The following is a 15,851-nucleotide window of genomic DNA, read 5'->3' as shown; positions in this document are numbered from 1 at the left end:
TATATATATATATATATATATAAATAGGAAAATAATCATAGCCTGGCTTTTGCACTGCAATTAACTTAAATGTATCATTTGATAGCAGTTTTCTTTCCAAATGCAAGTACCTTTATTATTTATGTGCAAAGTACACGAGATGTGCATCAAAGGTAGGATTTCAAAGGCATCCTTTGTTTGAAGCTTATCGGCACAGTACTTTCAGTGCTTCTCTCATTAGTCGGTATCTTTTTAATATTTTATCCATGAAATATCTTTATTGTTCTCTTGGAGAATGTATTTTAATGAAACCGATGGAAAGAAGGAAAATGCGGAGGAGAATGAACAATAATGAAAGCAACAGTACTAGCAGCGCAATGTCTGCTGGAAAACTAGGCACAAGGGCACCTTTTAGCATTGTCAAGGAGAAATATGCATTTCAAAAATACTAATTGCGTCTGCTCAAATAAAACTCACTACTATATTAAAAATATATAAAAACTGAGGTCCGAATTTATGGCATTGTGGCAGCGCAGCAAGGCACCTTGCTGTGCTGTCCTACACCAAATTCAAAGGGCAGGAATGCACTGCGTTTAAGCAATATGGTGCATTCTTGTCCTTTCTGCCTGCCTTAGTCCTGTTTTGACAGCCTAGCGCCAACATAGGCACCCTGCACCATTGTGCAAGGGTGCCTCTGTCGCGGGCAGGATTGTTTTTGTGTAGGAACACCTTCCTGAACAAAAACAATCCTATGAGGCAGAATGCAGCACACATGGACAGAGGAAAACACAAGAAAAAATTAACATATTTCTCCTCGATATGGCTCACCCCGGGAGGCATACAGATTTGAAATTTCCCCAGGTTTACATCACTTTGTAAATCTTGGGCACCATCTAATTCCATGGGTGTTGCATGGGAAAACCCACCACAGCACCCATGGAAAGCCTCCCGGGTGCATAGTAAAGTGCCGCAGAGATTTGCGCTGTGTTGCCTTAGTCATGATTTTTGAGGCCACTCAAAACCAGGCATGGTGGCTTAGTGTGGCTTCATACATCTTTATGAAAGCCCCGCCTCACACATGTACCATATTACCTGATGCAAAAGTGATGCAGGGAGCTCATAAATAAGCCCCTGAGAGTGTTAAAAATAATCCATAGATATTTTAAAATATCATACACATATAACAACTCCATAATATCAACTATCACCAAATTGTATATGTAGAGTAGAGTGTAGTATCCTCAGGTCACGTCATTATGTTCTCTGTACCTAGCTGCTCAGCCAGTGTGAGTGTTCCAGTTAGAATGTTGGTGTGAGTAGAATGCTTGGGTGCGTGGTGTGTGAGTGTTGTCAGTTGGAAGATGGGCTGAGCAGCTTGGAGGCTGCTCCTGGTTGGGCTTGCTGTATCTACTACAAAGAACTCAATAAACTTCATCTACTTCTAATTAGTCACGTCTACATCGTCTACTTGTGTCTCCGGTATGCGTGGGGTCAGCCCACTACATTTTGGCGACAATCTGGAGCTCAGCTCATGCTAAAAGTAGTTAGATGCGAAATAAGGATGTGTAGTACAGCAGGACTACGTGTAGGAAAGAACCTACTACATCTACATAAAAAAAGAAACAAGTATCAAGAAACTCAAGGAAAGGAAAATAAACTAGTCAAGCAAAAAAAACTGTTAAGAACGCCTCGCAGCCCCACCAGTGTCCACAATACGGGACAGCCCAGATGAGGCATGCTGTATCTTTTTCTATACGTCTACAACATCTTGTTAAAGATCCTATGCTTCCACAAATGGCTACAATGCCACATCAAATGGCTACAATGCCACAACAAAAGTATACAATGCCACTACAGTGCCTCTTCGAGTAAGGTAATCTGTGGCTGCCTGTGTTTCTGCCCCATTTGATGACTTTTAAACCTGCTTTGTGTGTGCTTTCGTCATGCTCTAAGACATTGTCAAAGAAGTGAGAGTTTGCCTTTGATGCTGCCTATGTGTCGCCGTTGGTTCAGATGTAAGCACACATGTTTCTGTTTCATGATGTTAATGAGGGCACACTCGTGTTATTCATCAAGCCCGTGTTTTTCAACAAATGTGGGATACATTGGTATCAGTGAGCCTTCCTGTCAGCACTGTACCTTTTGAAACTTTGATTGTGCCTGCTTCTATTTTGAATCTTGAAATGAACTTGGGACATATGCCATCTACGAAGGATGGGCAAGATTTGCGGTGAGAATTCATGATGTAGTGAAATGTACTAATTGTGCTAAGCCCTTACCAGCATTTGCATGACTGTCGTTAATTTAACTGTCATGTAGCGGTTTAAAAGCACGCGTGCAGACTCACCTGTGTGAGTGTTCCAGTTAGAATGTTAGTGTGAGTGGCATGCTTGAGTGCCTAGTGTGTGAGTGTTGTCATTTGGAAGATGGGCTGAGCAGCAAGGAGGCTGTTCCTGGTGGGGCTTGCTGTATCTACTACAAATAACTCAATAAACTTCATCCACTTCTACTTGACCATGTCTACAGCATCTACTTGTGTCTCCTGTACGCATGGGGCCAGCCCACTACATAGAGTAAATCTACTGCTTGGACATTTGGTAATACCAGGATTCGATACCTGTGTTAATGCAACTAGCACCAATCGTGAATTGGTTCAAGAAAAATTAAATGGGGAACAACGTGGAAACGGTCTGTTTAACTTTTTCCACATTGAATATTATAACATTCACATGCAGAGAACTGAAATTTTGCAGTTTTGATATAGTGACTCCACTTCGCTCTAAAACAAACAATTGTACTAAAGGTGAGGAAATCCATTTACTACCAGATCCGTTTTAAGTCATGGGCAAAGTGGGCAATTTCTCAGCCCCCCAGCCTCCAAGAGGGTCTTTGGTAAAGTCATTGGAACAGTCAGAAGTCCTACTTTAATAACAGTGTACTCAAAATACAAATTATTTTTAGTTTTTATTATTCGGTTGATGACAATTTATATAAATCTGTTTCACATCTCTCTTTTCCTCCCCTCACCTAAAAGCTACTACTACACTCCTTGCACTTAGCCCCTTCTCTACACCTCATTCTGTTAGGAGTCTCTTTAGTTCATTTCTCTATTAAAACATCTGTATCTGAATTTCTCTCTCACAATCTGAACTCTCCACCAATCTCTGTGCCTATGTCTAAATCTCTACCTCTGTATCCCCTCACTCTACCTCCATTTTCTTCCGACATCGCACCTCTCTCTGTATCTCACTACTGCTCTGCTGCCATCTCACCTCCCCCTATCTCTCTGTGTACCACACCTCTCTCAACTTTGTCTTCATGTTTACTTCACCTCTCCATCTCTCCATCTCTGAATACCCTGGCTATCCGTACCTCTATTGAAACTCTTTCTCTACCTGTGAACTCTCTATCTGACCTCTTTTTCTCATTTCCCTATACCTAACATATCCATGACTGCCTCATCTAGCTCCACTCCACTTTTCTCACTGCCTAATATCTCAAAGTACTTAATTATTTATTTGTTACCTCACCTCTCTAATTCTGATCTCCACTCTACCTCTTCTACCTCTACCTCACCTCCCTCACTATCTTACTCTTTTCTCACTACAGCTCTTTCTCTACTTCTACATCTTCTTCAACTTTTGATACCTCTTCTCTCATCTCGCGGACCCTCCTTCTCTATTTAAACCCAGCCTGTCTCAAATAGTACCTCCCTACATCTGACTTCTTAGATTTTTGTTGCTAGCTCATATGTCTCTCCGTCACGCTCACCCTCTCTCTCCATACCTTTCTATCAACATCCCCTCTTTCTCTACCTTACCACTTTCTTCTTGACAGTATTTCTCTCTGCACCTCTAGTCATCATCGCTCTGCATACCTGTCACCCCTCTCTATCTGCCTTTCTCTTTGCCCCTCTTCTATCTGACCTATCTTACCATACCTCTTCACCATTTCCCCTCTATCCACTTCATCACTTTCTCTCTACCGTGCATGTCACACAGTTCTTTCGAGAGCTCACATCTCTATATAAGGGCAACTATCTGCCTTATATACCTTTTTCTCCTTTAGCTCTCTCTTCCCCACCCTCAGTATACAGAGCCTTCACTTTCTATCTACATTTCACTCTCCTTATCTAAATCTATCTCTTTGTAAAACTTAATTTATCTGTCTCCCTCCCTACTAATTCTCTTCATCCTCTTACTAACTCTCTACATTTTTCATTCTGGCTACCTCACATTTTTCACTTTACCTTACGCCTCTCTATCTCATCCATCTTTCTACCTCAACTTTAACACTTCCTTCGTTCTCCCTCAACTTCACATCTCACTCTTTTCCTGGCTCCTGTCCACTCCTACATCTCATTGGAGCTGCTGATCACTGTTTATCCAGTTGAAAATATAGAAGTAAAGAGGGAAGGAAGGAAAACACAAGGGAAGAAATAACATAGAAAATTGTCAGATTCCGTGTGGTGGATTGTGAAAGTCCATCGTCGGAACAGTGCTTTGATATTTGCTTTTGCAGGAAGAATGCCAGTATGAGGTAGAATTTAATTATGAATTTGAATATTCCGTTACAGCTTGACCCCCGCTTTCATTAGCGGTCAGCCGGGGCAGTGGCAGTTGCATATGCAGTTGTAGTTATGGTGAGGTGACACTTGGTCCAGGCAATTGAGTATGGAACAATGACTAGACAATTGACATTGAATTGCCATTGACATTGCTATTTGACTGTGGGCATTGGACAACGGGAGAATCTATCAGTGAGCAGAGATGAGTAAACGAGGGGATAAAAGCATAGTAGGGACTCTGGATTCTTCCTGATCCGGGCGACATCAGTTTTGGCACATGAAATCAAACTAACCGAACAACGCCTATCAACGGAACCCCCTAATCACAATAGATTATCAGGGTGAGGGTCAGGTCCAAATGAGATTTCATTCTGTACCCCCGTTTCCAGATAGGGGTACAGAAGATACTGAAAGTCCTAGATCCATAAAACCTTACACAGCAGTGAGCGTCCAACAAAGAGCCTCCTTGAGGGTGGCAGCTTAAAAAAAATCAACAAAGCACCTTATGGAGGCAGCCCAAAAGAGAAAGAAGGGTGGGGGGCCGCAGAGACCAAAAGCAGCAAAGTCCCAAGGACAAATAAACATGAGGTGGATGTACTCCCAGAAACAACTCAGCAAAACAGAGATGGTACAGAAATAGCGAAATTAGCAGACACCGCTGAATTTCCCGAGATGCCCGAAATAATGTGGCAGAGACTTGAGATATTTGTTTGTACCATGTTAAACCCTATCTTAATAAAACTATCTCAAATAGAGGAAAAACAAACTGTACTAGAACATCAGGCCATCGAAAATAGTTGTGCTCTGAAGGCTGTAGTAATAAGGGTTGGACAAACGATGGACAGACAGCCCCTAATAATCCAAGAAAGGTCCGGATCCCATTGTAGTATAATGCCAAAAACAAAAACCCGAAATTACAAATAGGGACCTACACCTAAGAGAAAACCAGGAGGGCTTAATCCCATCACCAAATACAGAACTTGGCACAACTACCCCTAAAGTTTCTTGTAACACCAGGTTTTTAGTGCCTAATAAATCGAGTGAGACAGCTGATAACAGAAGCCAGGATCTGGGGTATGCTAACGCAGGATGAGGGGGGAAAACAGCACACAGATAGGCCTGGGCAGTCATAAAGAAAGGAGGCACGGTTTGATTAGTCAGCCAAATGACGCACAGATCCTACACTTCCCCCCAGCAGCTGCGCCCTTGGTCTTGATTCTGGGGAACGTGCCATTGTTGCAGAAGGAGCAGTCTGAATCTACATCCCAACTAATGTCCAAAGCGCTCCACTGGGTAAGCCAAAATCTGGAACGAGGGAGGGTTTCAGGCAGGAACATTGCAAACCAGATGATTATGGCGAGAAGAGTAACTTCGGTGGGCCCATCAAGGAAAAAACTATTGGGTGATTGTGTGGTCTTAAATTTTAGCAGCAAATCTGTTGTTGGCCTTCTCCATGAGCATCTGGGTAATGACCACATTAAAAATTCCTGTATTGTTGCCCTACAGCTAGGATTTTTTTTTTACAAAACTCCCACTCTATTCAGATCAATGGCCCACTCACTGCCCAGGGAAGGACACTGGGGGGTACCCCCTGAGGTAGTAAAGAGACTGGGGACTGGAGGTACATGAACAGATATGCTCCCATTTCCGACCCTGATGCTTGCGATTGACTACACACACCACATAACTGCCCACAGCTGTGTAATGAAAGGCGATATCCCCCCAACCCAGACAAAAGCGCAAGCCTATCAGTATTGCCCCCTATGCAACAGGAGACTAAAAGAAATGTTATCAATATAGCCTCATGGAATGTGGCTGGTATCGTACACAAGATGACTGATACCAACTGGTTAAAGATATGACAGGACCAGGAAATAGTTTTTTTCCAGGAAACATTGTCCACAGAACCATTTTTAATAAATGGTTATCGATCCTTTCAGACTCAGGCAAGCTTATCTAAATCAGGAAGGCCAAAGGGTGGTATTTTGACTCCGATTAGGAATGACGTACCAATAAAGGTAAAGACGAACCTACACCCCAACTTAAATTTAAATGTTTTGATACTGGAGATATATCATGGAGGGGTGTGGGCCCTGATAAACGTCTATAATATTAGATTCTGCCCAACAATGCACATGATTGTGGGGGAAGTGGAAAAAAATATTTTTGTAACTAAGAATAAGAACCCTAATATTGACATTATATGGCTAGGTGATTTTAATGTACACCCTTGTAATTATAAAAATTTGCAAGTGTGTTGCTTAGAGGATATGAGGGGAAACCCTATTCATCACTTTACACATAGTGAATATGGAAATGGATTAAACAAGTTATTGGGCACGTTAAATCTAGAAATAATTTTGGACCCAGACTTCACAACAGATCCCTTGCCGGGCTCCTTCCTAAGAAATGGGGTGGAGTCTACGATAGACTATACACTAATGACTGCTCCTTTAGCGGAGAGCGTAGAAAGGATTTGTAATTCTTTTCCTATTTTTAGTGACCATGCTATGGTGTCAATGGAGTTGAATGTACCCATATCCGGGGGTACACCTCACAGAAATATTGGAACGCCAAATGTTTCTAGGAAAAACGGGAATCAGCTCAAATGGGCCAACATTGACGTTACTAAGCTGGGCCCTGAACTCATATCAAACGCACAAGAAGATATCCAACTATGCCTAGATTCACAATTAGAAGCAGGGACAGTCGTGCCTGACTTTTGTAATATCCTAATAAAAATAAAACTGGCCCTAACAAAAACAAAAACCATAAAGAGTGGAGATGGCAAGGGATGGTTTAACTCACCAGTAAAGTAGAAAGGCCCTGATGTTAGCCTTTTAAAGCTCACCCCAGGAACCCCGCTCAAATAAGAATGCTCCGGGTGTCATATAATTCTGCAAGGAAAGCAAGAGATAAAGAACTCAAAGAGGCCCTATGGGCCGACCGGGAAAATGCAGCCTGTTCTGGTAACAGCTGTGAATTTTGGAAGTTAGTCAACGCACCATATTTTAAAACCCCAAATGATCCCACAACGGATGTCATTGTCGATGAGGAGTCATGGGTAACTCATTATGAGACCATCTTTGCCTCAAATCCCGACACTAATAATCATAAAGTGACAACATTGGAAATGCTTCATATACCTATATTCTTTTCACTTAATGAAGTACAGGTGACACTGAGTTCATGTAGCTCGGGTAAAGCCCCTGGACCAGACGGGGTCCCAATAAACTTCTTTCAAACTAACCCTGACCTGTGGATCCCACTCCCAACCAGTGCTTTAAATAGCCTAGCCCAGACAGACCCCCCTCCTCGTGGTCTTGGGGGGTCATAGTGCTCATCTACAAAAAAGGGGATAGAGCTGCCCCCAAAAACTATAGACCAATATCCCTGCTGGACACAACATCAAAGCTTATGGGCCGTCTCTTCCTCTCTAGGTTAGAGAGTTGGGCTAGAGATAATAAGATCTTGATCCGGGCCCAGTATGACTTTCAGCAGGGAAGGGGTACTGTAGACCAATGCCTGAATTTAGCATGGACTATTGAATACAAATATGAAAGATGGCAAACTATACATGGCATTCATGGACCTCAGCGCGGCGTTCGACTGTGTGGTCCATGATAAATTATGGGACATAATGGAGTCGATGGGGTTTGACCCAGCTATTTTAAATATATATAGGGCAATCTTATGTAAACGCTACAGCGTCAGTGCACTATTTTAAAACTGGTGACTGTACACGCCATTTCAAAATTTCCAAAGGAGTAAGACATGGCTGTGTAGTGGCCCCTTTCCTCTTCTCCTTATACACAAATGGAGTTGAGAAGGCACTTACAGTGGCCACTAGGGACATCCCAACTTCGAAAATCAAATGTTACCAATACTGTCTTATGCAGATGATGCTGTTTTAATTGCAAGAACAGGGATGGGGCTACAAATGCTTATAACAGCGTATGTCTCTTTTATGGACTCATTAAGCCTAAAAGTAAATCAAGCAAGGTCCTTTAGTATCATAGCTGGTAGCACTAAAAGAGACAAAGTCCCATATTTTAGCACAGACACAGGCACAATTGAGTTGTAGACTCTTTTTCCTACCTGGGTATTCTTTTCGACAAAGACTTGTCATGGGCAAAATTGATGGAAGGAAGGAGGCTGGTGATGGAGAGGGGTATCATGGCCATAAAAACCTTAGCAAAGAAATTGGGTGCCAAACCCTTATTGCAATTAAAAAAACATATATCCGGCGAGAGTTAAAGTGTCAGTGACCTATGGTGCTGGGGTATGGGGCACGGTTACATCTACACCACTACAAATTATAGAAAATACATTTGTTAAATCAGTAGTGGGTCTCCCCCTTCTTTTGCAAATGGTATTTTACATATGGAATTGGCCCTCCCCTAAATATATCGGAACATATACATCTAGCCCCGCTCCTCCTATGGCACTCTATATGGAGGAGAGGTACAGTACAGTTGACCCAAATGGTAATAAGGAACTGTATAGCGATGGATAACTGGAAAAGGTCAAAGTGGCTAAGTTACGTAGAGTCAGTCTTAAAAGAGATAGGGCTCCACACAATTTTTTAAAGACCCCCTGGCATGCAAGAAGGTGTCTAAGCAGAGAGTCATCGGCATGTTTATGTTAAAGGCTGAACACAAGCACAGGGAATATTATCAGGAGAAATCCACAGTACAGGATTATCACCTTAACCCACCGCCTAAGGTGGGAGACTTTTCCTATTTAGCCAACATAAACAGCGCACGCCATAGATTCATACTGCTAAGATTCCACACTAATTGAATTCCCTTGATGCTTGGTTATCCAGAAAAACATATAACCATTCCAACGTAATCATGTGCCCGTGTGATAATTTATCACCACAATCCGAATTGCATATAGTCCTATTCTGTGGGCTGTATGCGAGCAAAAGGAAGGCATACCTGAAGCAAATTCTAAAGAAAATGGGACACAACCAGTGACGGATAGCATTGTTCTATCTAAAAACACTACCCGATCCCTTGGTTTGCTCCTCGGTAGCAACATGCAAGCTTATGGTGCTTATTTCTGAGGGACAGCAGAGGAAAAGAGCAGGAGGGTAGAAACACTTTGAAGTGAGATTGAAATAAACTATTCAGGCTACGAGGTGGAAAAGATCGGATGCCATTTCTCAAGTATGCACAAAAATGAAAATTGGTGTACAACTATCTAAACTCTATTTGGACTAGTAACGTTGTTTAATTAACTTCAAATTTGTTATTTATATATTTCTCCACATGCTCTCTTTTGATGCTAATATCAACTTCCTAAACCTCCCCTGTTCTTGATTCATTTAGTTTTTGTCACATACTTCTTAGAGTTACCAGATTCTAAATTCTGCATGGTTACGCACAAAAAATGTACTGCAAATAAAAAACATATTTGTGAATGAGTGGACCCATTCACTGATGTCTATTTGGTCCTGCAAGGTCCATGTGGGACGAAGTGTCTGTCCTACATTGGACCACTTCTTCCAGGTATGACATTGACCCTGATAGGTAACAGATCTAAAGTTAGCTTTTCTTTCAATTCCCTTGTCAAACTCTCAACTCATGACCCTGACCAAGGGAAATATTTATTTCTTGTCAGAAAAATGAGTACAAGGACTCTCAACATCCTTTCTTGAATCCCAGCTTTCAGGGTTCTTCTCTCAACCTTCAGTACCAAAACAGTGACTTAGGAGAAAGCTACTATGCGCCATGAGACTCTCTAGTAGTGATATGTGCGCAATACAAATATCCTGACTTGACTTGACTTGACTTGACTGAAAGGGGAGCGATTATGCCACTGAAAGAAAGTGGGCTTCTCCAGATTAGAGACAGAAGAGAGATAGTCATATCACTGCAGAGGCATGTCATACCTTCCTTTACCTTATCAGCTGTTGTTTGAGGTCCAACCAGGGAGTTATTAGACTGCCTGGCCCATACTTAAGGTTAAAGCCCCTACACATGGGGAGGCTTTAGGAGGTGTTTGGGAAGACAACGTTATTCCACTCCATTTTGTCCTACAGGTATTTGGGCACAGAAGAGAGAAAAGGGAGGACAGAAGAGGTGTGGTTGGAAGGAGAGAAAAGGGGCTTCTGGAGGTATTAAGTACTCTGGCTTTACTCCACCACAGTGTTCCCCGTGGGTCAGCAGACTGGGAATATTACAGGAGAGAACTTGGCACCTAGACCCTATGAGCGGCAAGACTGAGGACGAGAGAGAACTTCCCTTAATCTCAAAAGAGAATATCCTGTAGAGAAAGATGGAGCTGCTCAAATACAAACACAGCAGGTCTTTTCTCACACTACCTCTATGAGGTAATAAGATTTCCTGGCTATATCCTGGCTATATTTTACAGACTGCATGAGGATACAGTGCCATGTTTGTGAATAAATCCTATACAGTACCTCCCTGGCATCAAGCGTGGTCTCTAACAATATTACAAAAATACATGTTCGGGTGGAATTAGACAAAGGTAAAACGTTTTTGCAACATTGTTGAAAGCTAACATGAATGACAACATTTGAGAACAGATAGGGTGTAGATTCATATAAAAAATAAATCAGTGAAAACGAATCACTCTATAACATGCATGGAAATGAGGAAGTATTAAGCAGTAGAAAAGTAATAATGCCACTTGTGGGTTAACAATTGTCTCCCATCCCAATTGGGTATGTTGCCATATAAGAAAATGATGGAGGAATGCGACATCCTGTCTCACCTTCAGGCGGGGTTTCGGTCATGCACTTATACCATCGTCCAGGTGTTCAGGTTTATCCTTATCTATTGGCATACCATAGTTTTAGGGGGAGGCACCATCTATGCAGCCTTCGTCGACCTTAAATCGGCCTTCGAACCAATATGTGGCACACTTTTTTGAAGCTGGGTATGCAGTTAGATATTCTGACACTTCTTGTCAAGCTACATGCTGCTAACTACGTGCAGGTGAGATGGGATGCACAGGGAAGTACCACCCAAACGTTTCCTGTAGAGAAGGGGGTCAGACAGGGCTGCATTCTAGCACCCACCCTCTTCTCTCTATACATAAATGGGGTGGTGAACTATTTTGAGAACTTTCCAATGGATGCACCGTCATTAGCCGGGCTTAGGATCCCGTTACTCATGTTTGCAGACGACATCCTCATCCTCTCCAAGACAAGAAAGGGCCTTCAATGTGCCCTCTCGAGATTAGATTAGTTTTGTGAGGACAATAATTTAATTGTCAATGTGGACAAAACAAAATATATGGTTTTGCACAAACATATGAAGATTGTGGGTAGAGTCGAAATGAAGGGAGGTACTCTGGAACAGACCAAGATTTTTTCCTATTTAGGAGTAACTATTGATAAAAAACTAAGCTGGAAGCCCCAAATAGAATTGCTCACAGTTAAGCATGCTCAACTTTCGGGTGTATTGCTCAAGGAGCAGAGATCCTCATACACCAAACCCATTGCTCCTGTATTACAAATCTAGCACACCAAAATTGGCGCCTCGAGCCTATACGGGACTGAGCTGTGGGGATACGCCAATCTGGACTCTTTGGTGTTAGCACAAAATAAATTCCTGTGGTCCCTAACTGGCCTCCCACAGTCCACCCCGTTATTACCCCTATACTCGGATCTGGGCTGTCTTTCTATAAGGGACGTGGAACACTATAGGCCAGTAGTATACTGGCGAAGGCTATGGGTGACCCCTGAGTTTTCACACTATGCCCTGGCTTTAAAAGATGTAAGAGAGGTCGATGTCACAAATAAAATCCCATGGTTAGGGTGTGTTAGAACTACACTCTGTGAGATGGGTTTGAGCTGTTTATGGACTGCCCCCGCGGATACTGTCTTTCCAACCAAAACAGAGCGTAAGGCAGCATATTGGAACTTGATAATAACGAGGCGATTTGCAACCCTTACTGTACCTTTTTCCAGAGACTTTCTCGATTTTAAGCATGAAGTAAAATACGAAGGTTACTGGTATCTAATTACCACCCCCAAAGATAGGAAACTGTATCATCAGTTTAGGGTGGGTTCACTCCCTACCAATGAATTTACCAATAAAGGGTGTAGCTCGAACAGCAGTAATTGCCCACATTGCCCGAATTCGATTGAATCAGCGATACACATTTTCTTTGCCTGCCCAGCTTATAGTAAACCTAGGTTAAGATGGTTGAAACCCCTATGTTTGAACCTGGGGACCCGGTCCTTAATCGAGGGGATGTATGACGTTACAACGCATACTTGTACAACGCATACCTTTACAACGCATTTTTTACAACGCAACATCCATTACAACGCATTGCATTACAACGCATGCCATTACAACAAATTTTTAAAAACTACCTTTACAACGCATTCCATTACAACGCATACTACCTTTACAACGCATACTACCTTTACAACGCATACCATTACAACGCATACCATTACAATGCATAACATTACATTGCATGTATGGTAAGTATTGGATAGTGTAGGGGTAAAAATTACAATTCTAACTCCAGGGGGGTGCAACAGTAGGGTAAGTGTTGGATAGTGTAGGGGTAAAAATTACTATTCTAACTCCAGAGGGGTGCAACAGTAGGGTAAGTGTTGGATAGTGTAGGGGTAAAAATTACTATTCTATTGGTTGTTTCGATATTAGATTAATTATTTCAATAGGCAAATTGGAAATCTTTTATTTTCACCTCTATGTGTATTTTGTATCAACATTTGTGATTTTTTAAATCGAAATAAAGTTTATGACTGACTGACTGAAAATGTTACCTAATATTGAGATGGGACTTTGAATTTTCATCTACATGTGTCAGAAAGTGTAGTACTTAGGGTTGGTGGTTAAACGTTTTGGAGAGGAAGGACTACCTTCTTAGTGTCTGAAGGTTCTTGTAATCTTTTTTTAGCCTCACCATATGAATGAGGTGGAACAGTAAACCGCTTTACTGGAATAGATGGAACACCAAAAGAGTTTCCACAAGGCTTGGGAAGTGCAATCATGAAGAATAAGGTTGAATGAGTGAATGTTTTCTTCTGGGTGGTTGAATTGGTGGTATATCAAAGTAAAATAAGTTGGCATGATGCATTTTAATGAGGTGAATGAGGCCAGTTGAGGAAACAAAATGGTTGTGAAAAAAGTCACGTAGCACACTAAATGTAGCTGATTGCATCAGTCCTTAGCAATGTAATTTATTAATTTTGCTGCTGAAACAGCAAAACTAGGATATTTATGGGATAAAGTGATGTGGACATACTGTAGGCCATGTTCAGCAGACCACAGCAATGGGAGGGAGTATCATTTTTGATGTAAGAGGAGGAGACTGTATTTTGTGAGTGATAATTAATTTTTGTTTATCCATGCCACAATTGCTTTCAAACAATTAGGGATATTCTTTAAGAAAGATTATGATGCTAGTTTTCTTACAGATTTTAGCTGTCCAAATTTCACCTGACTGGCATATGTATAATTCTGAAACTCAAGGTTCTATTTTTTATCGTCCTCTGCCAGAGGTTCCATGTAGTCAGTGAAAAGCAAACTCCATAGTCGAACGTAAGCCTTGCAGAGAGAAATTCAGAGAAGTTCCCTTGCTGAGAACGATTAGAGAGTAAGTATTTCAGCTACGCCCAGCCCACATCTAACATGTCCACTTAATCTCTCAACTGGTCTAGACAGATCATTTTAGTCTGTGATATTACATGCTACAAAGAGATCTGAAAGTATAGATCCAAGATAAAGCAATGCCAGCTGTGACTGGGAGCCTGAAAGAGTGTACTTTGACTTTTGTTTAAGCTTTCTAAAAGGTCTGTCTCATGACAGTTCCATGACAAAATATTGAAACAATTGAATCATTAAAATATCATCAAAACAATATTGTTAAAACAAATATTGATATCCTGTACTTAAAAAAAAATAACACAAATATTGATCACAAAAGAATTGTCATGAAAAATATCTGGATTTAACAATACTGAACACATAAATCTAAAACAAATATTATCTAATAATTAAAAATATACACAATAACATTGTTCCACACGATATTGACTGCAATATTATTCAAAATAAGCAAAACAACAGAATTGACCTACCTTTTGTTTTACTTCTGAAACATTATTACATGAAAATAATCACAAAATCTAAAGCATTTTTCTATTTTATTAATAATAAATGCTTAACTTACCAAAATATCAGTGCTCATCATGTAGTGCAGGGGCTGGCATCTCCTCCTCCTCATCAGACCCTGGCTCTGACTTTCTGTGTTTAAATCCTTTTCTAGTTGCTATATTGTGCAGAATTGCACATGTTGGTAATTTTGCAATACGTTTCTGGTCAATATTGGAGGGCACCACTACTCTTATGGAGACATCTGAATCTACTTTTTTGAAGTCCAAAGTTACGCTCAATTACACCTCTTGTTCTTCTGTGGGCAACATTCTACCAAAGCTCACTTCCTTTAGAAGGAGACAGATATTGAGTCATTATCCAGGAGCATAGAGCATACGCATTGTCTCTTACAACATCAAATAACATATTAATAAACAATATTCAGAATAATATTTGAAAATAGTTACAATTAATTCAGAATTACCATCCTTAAAATCACATCTTTATAACCCTGTTTAAAAATCAAAAAATCATGGGTACTTCCTGGAAAGTCTGATACAATACCGGTGCTAATGATCACACACCACTTGTATGTTTAGCAATAAGTATTTTTATGGTTGCGAATAAAGACTCAAGATAGTGGGCAGACAGGCACATGTGTACCATCTACACTGCCAATCATATGTGGGAAATTTAGGGGTGGGCAGAGTTTGCTTAGCAGATCCACGCAGAATTCCCCGAAGCTGCAAAACAAAACACAAAGCTACGCAGACCTCCACAAAAAGGGAATTGCATGTTCAGGCAGAAATGCTGTGTGAACTGCAATACGCGTTTGCACATGGGAGTGACCATCTTGTTTCTTACTCTGTTTATGGCACTGTGGCCTACTTTTTGATCCTTATTTAATCTTTTCAATCCTTCATTTCTAAAACTTTTTTCTGATCGTTTTCATTTATTATCTTACCATCTTCCTTCTAAGTGTATACTTTGCATTTGTTTGTATATGTTGTGTGTTTTGTTGAGTTTTGCACAGAAGGGTGCCCCTAAAAAGGCGGCAACCAAGGACTGCCTTTCTTGTGGAGGGGGCTGCCTGGAAGGGGTTCAGTTCCAAGCCTTGTTCTCAGAAGTGGAAATGCCAATGCTTGTTTTTTTTTTGTCCAGTGCCACCTCCCCTCCACCCTGGCAGCAGGCAG

The sequence above is a fragment of the Lissotriton helveticus genome, chromosome 1_1 (genome assembly GCF_964261635.1).
Source record: "Lissotriton helveticus chromosome 1_1, aLisHel1.1, whole genome shotgun sequence".
NCBI classification, from domain to species: Eukaryota; Metazoa; Chordata; class Amphibia; order Caudata; family Salamandridae; genus Lissotriton; species Lissotriton helveticus.
Note: the sequence above shows the minus strand (reverse complement) of the source record.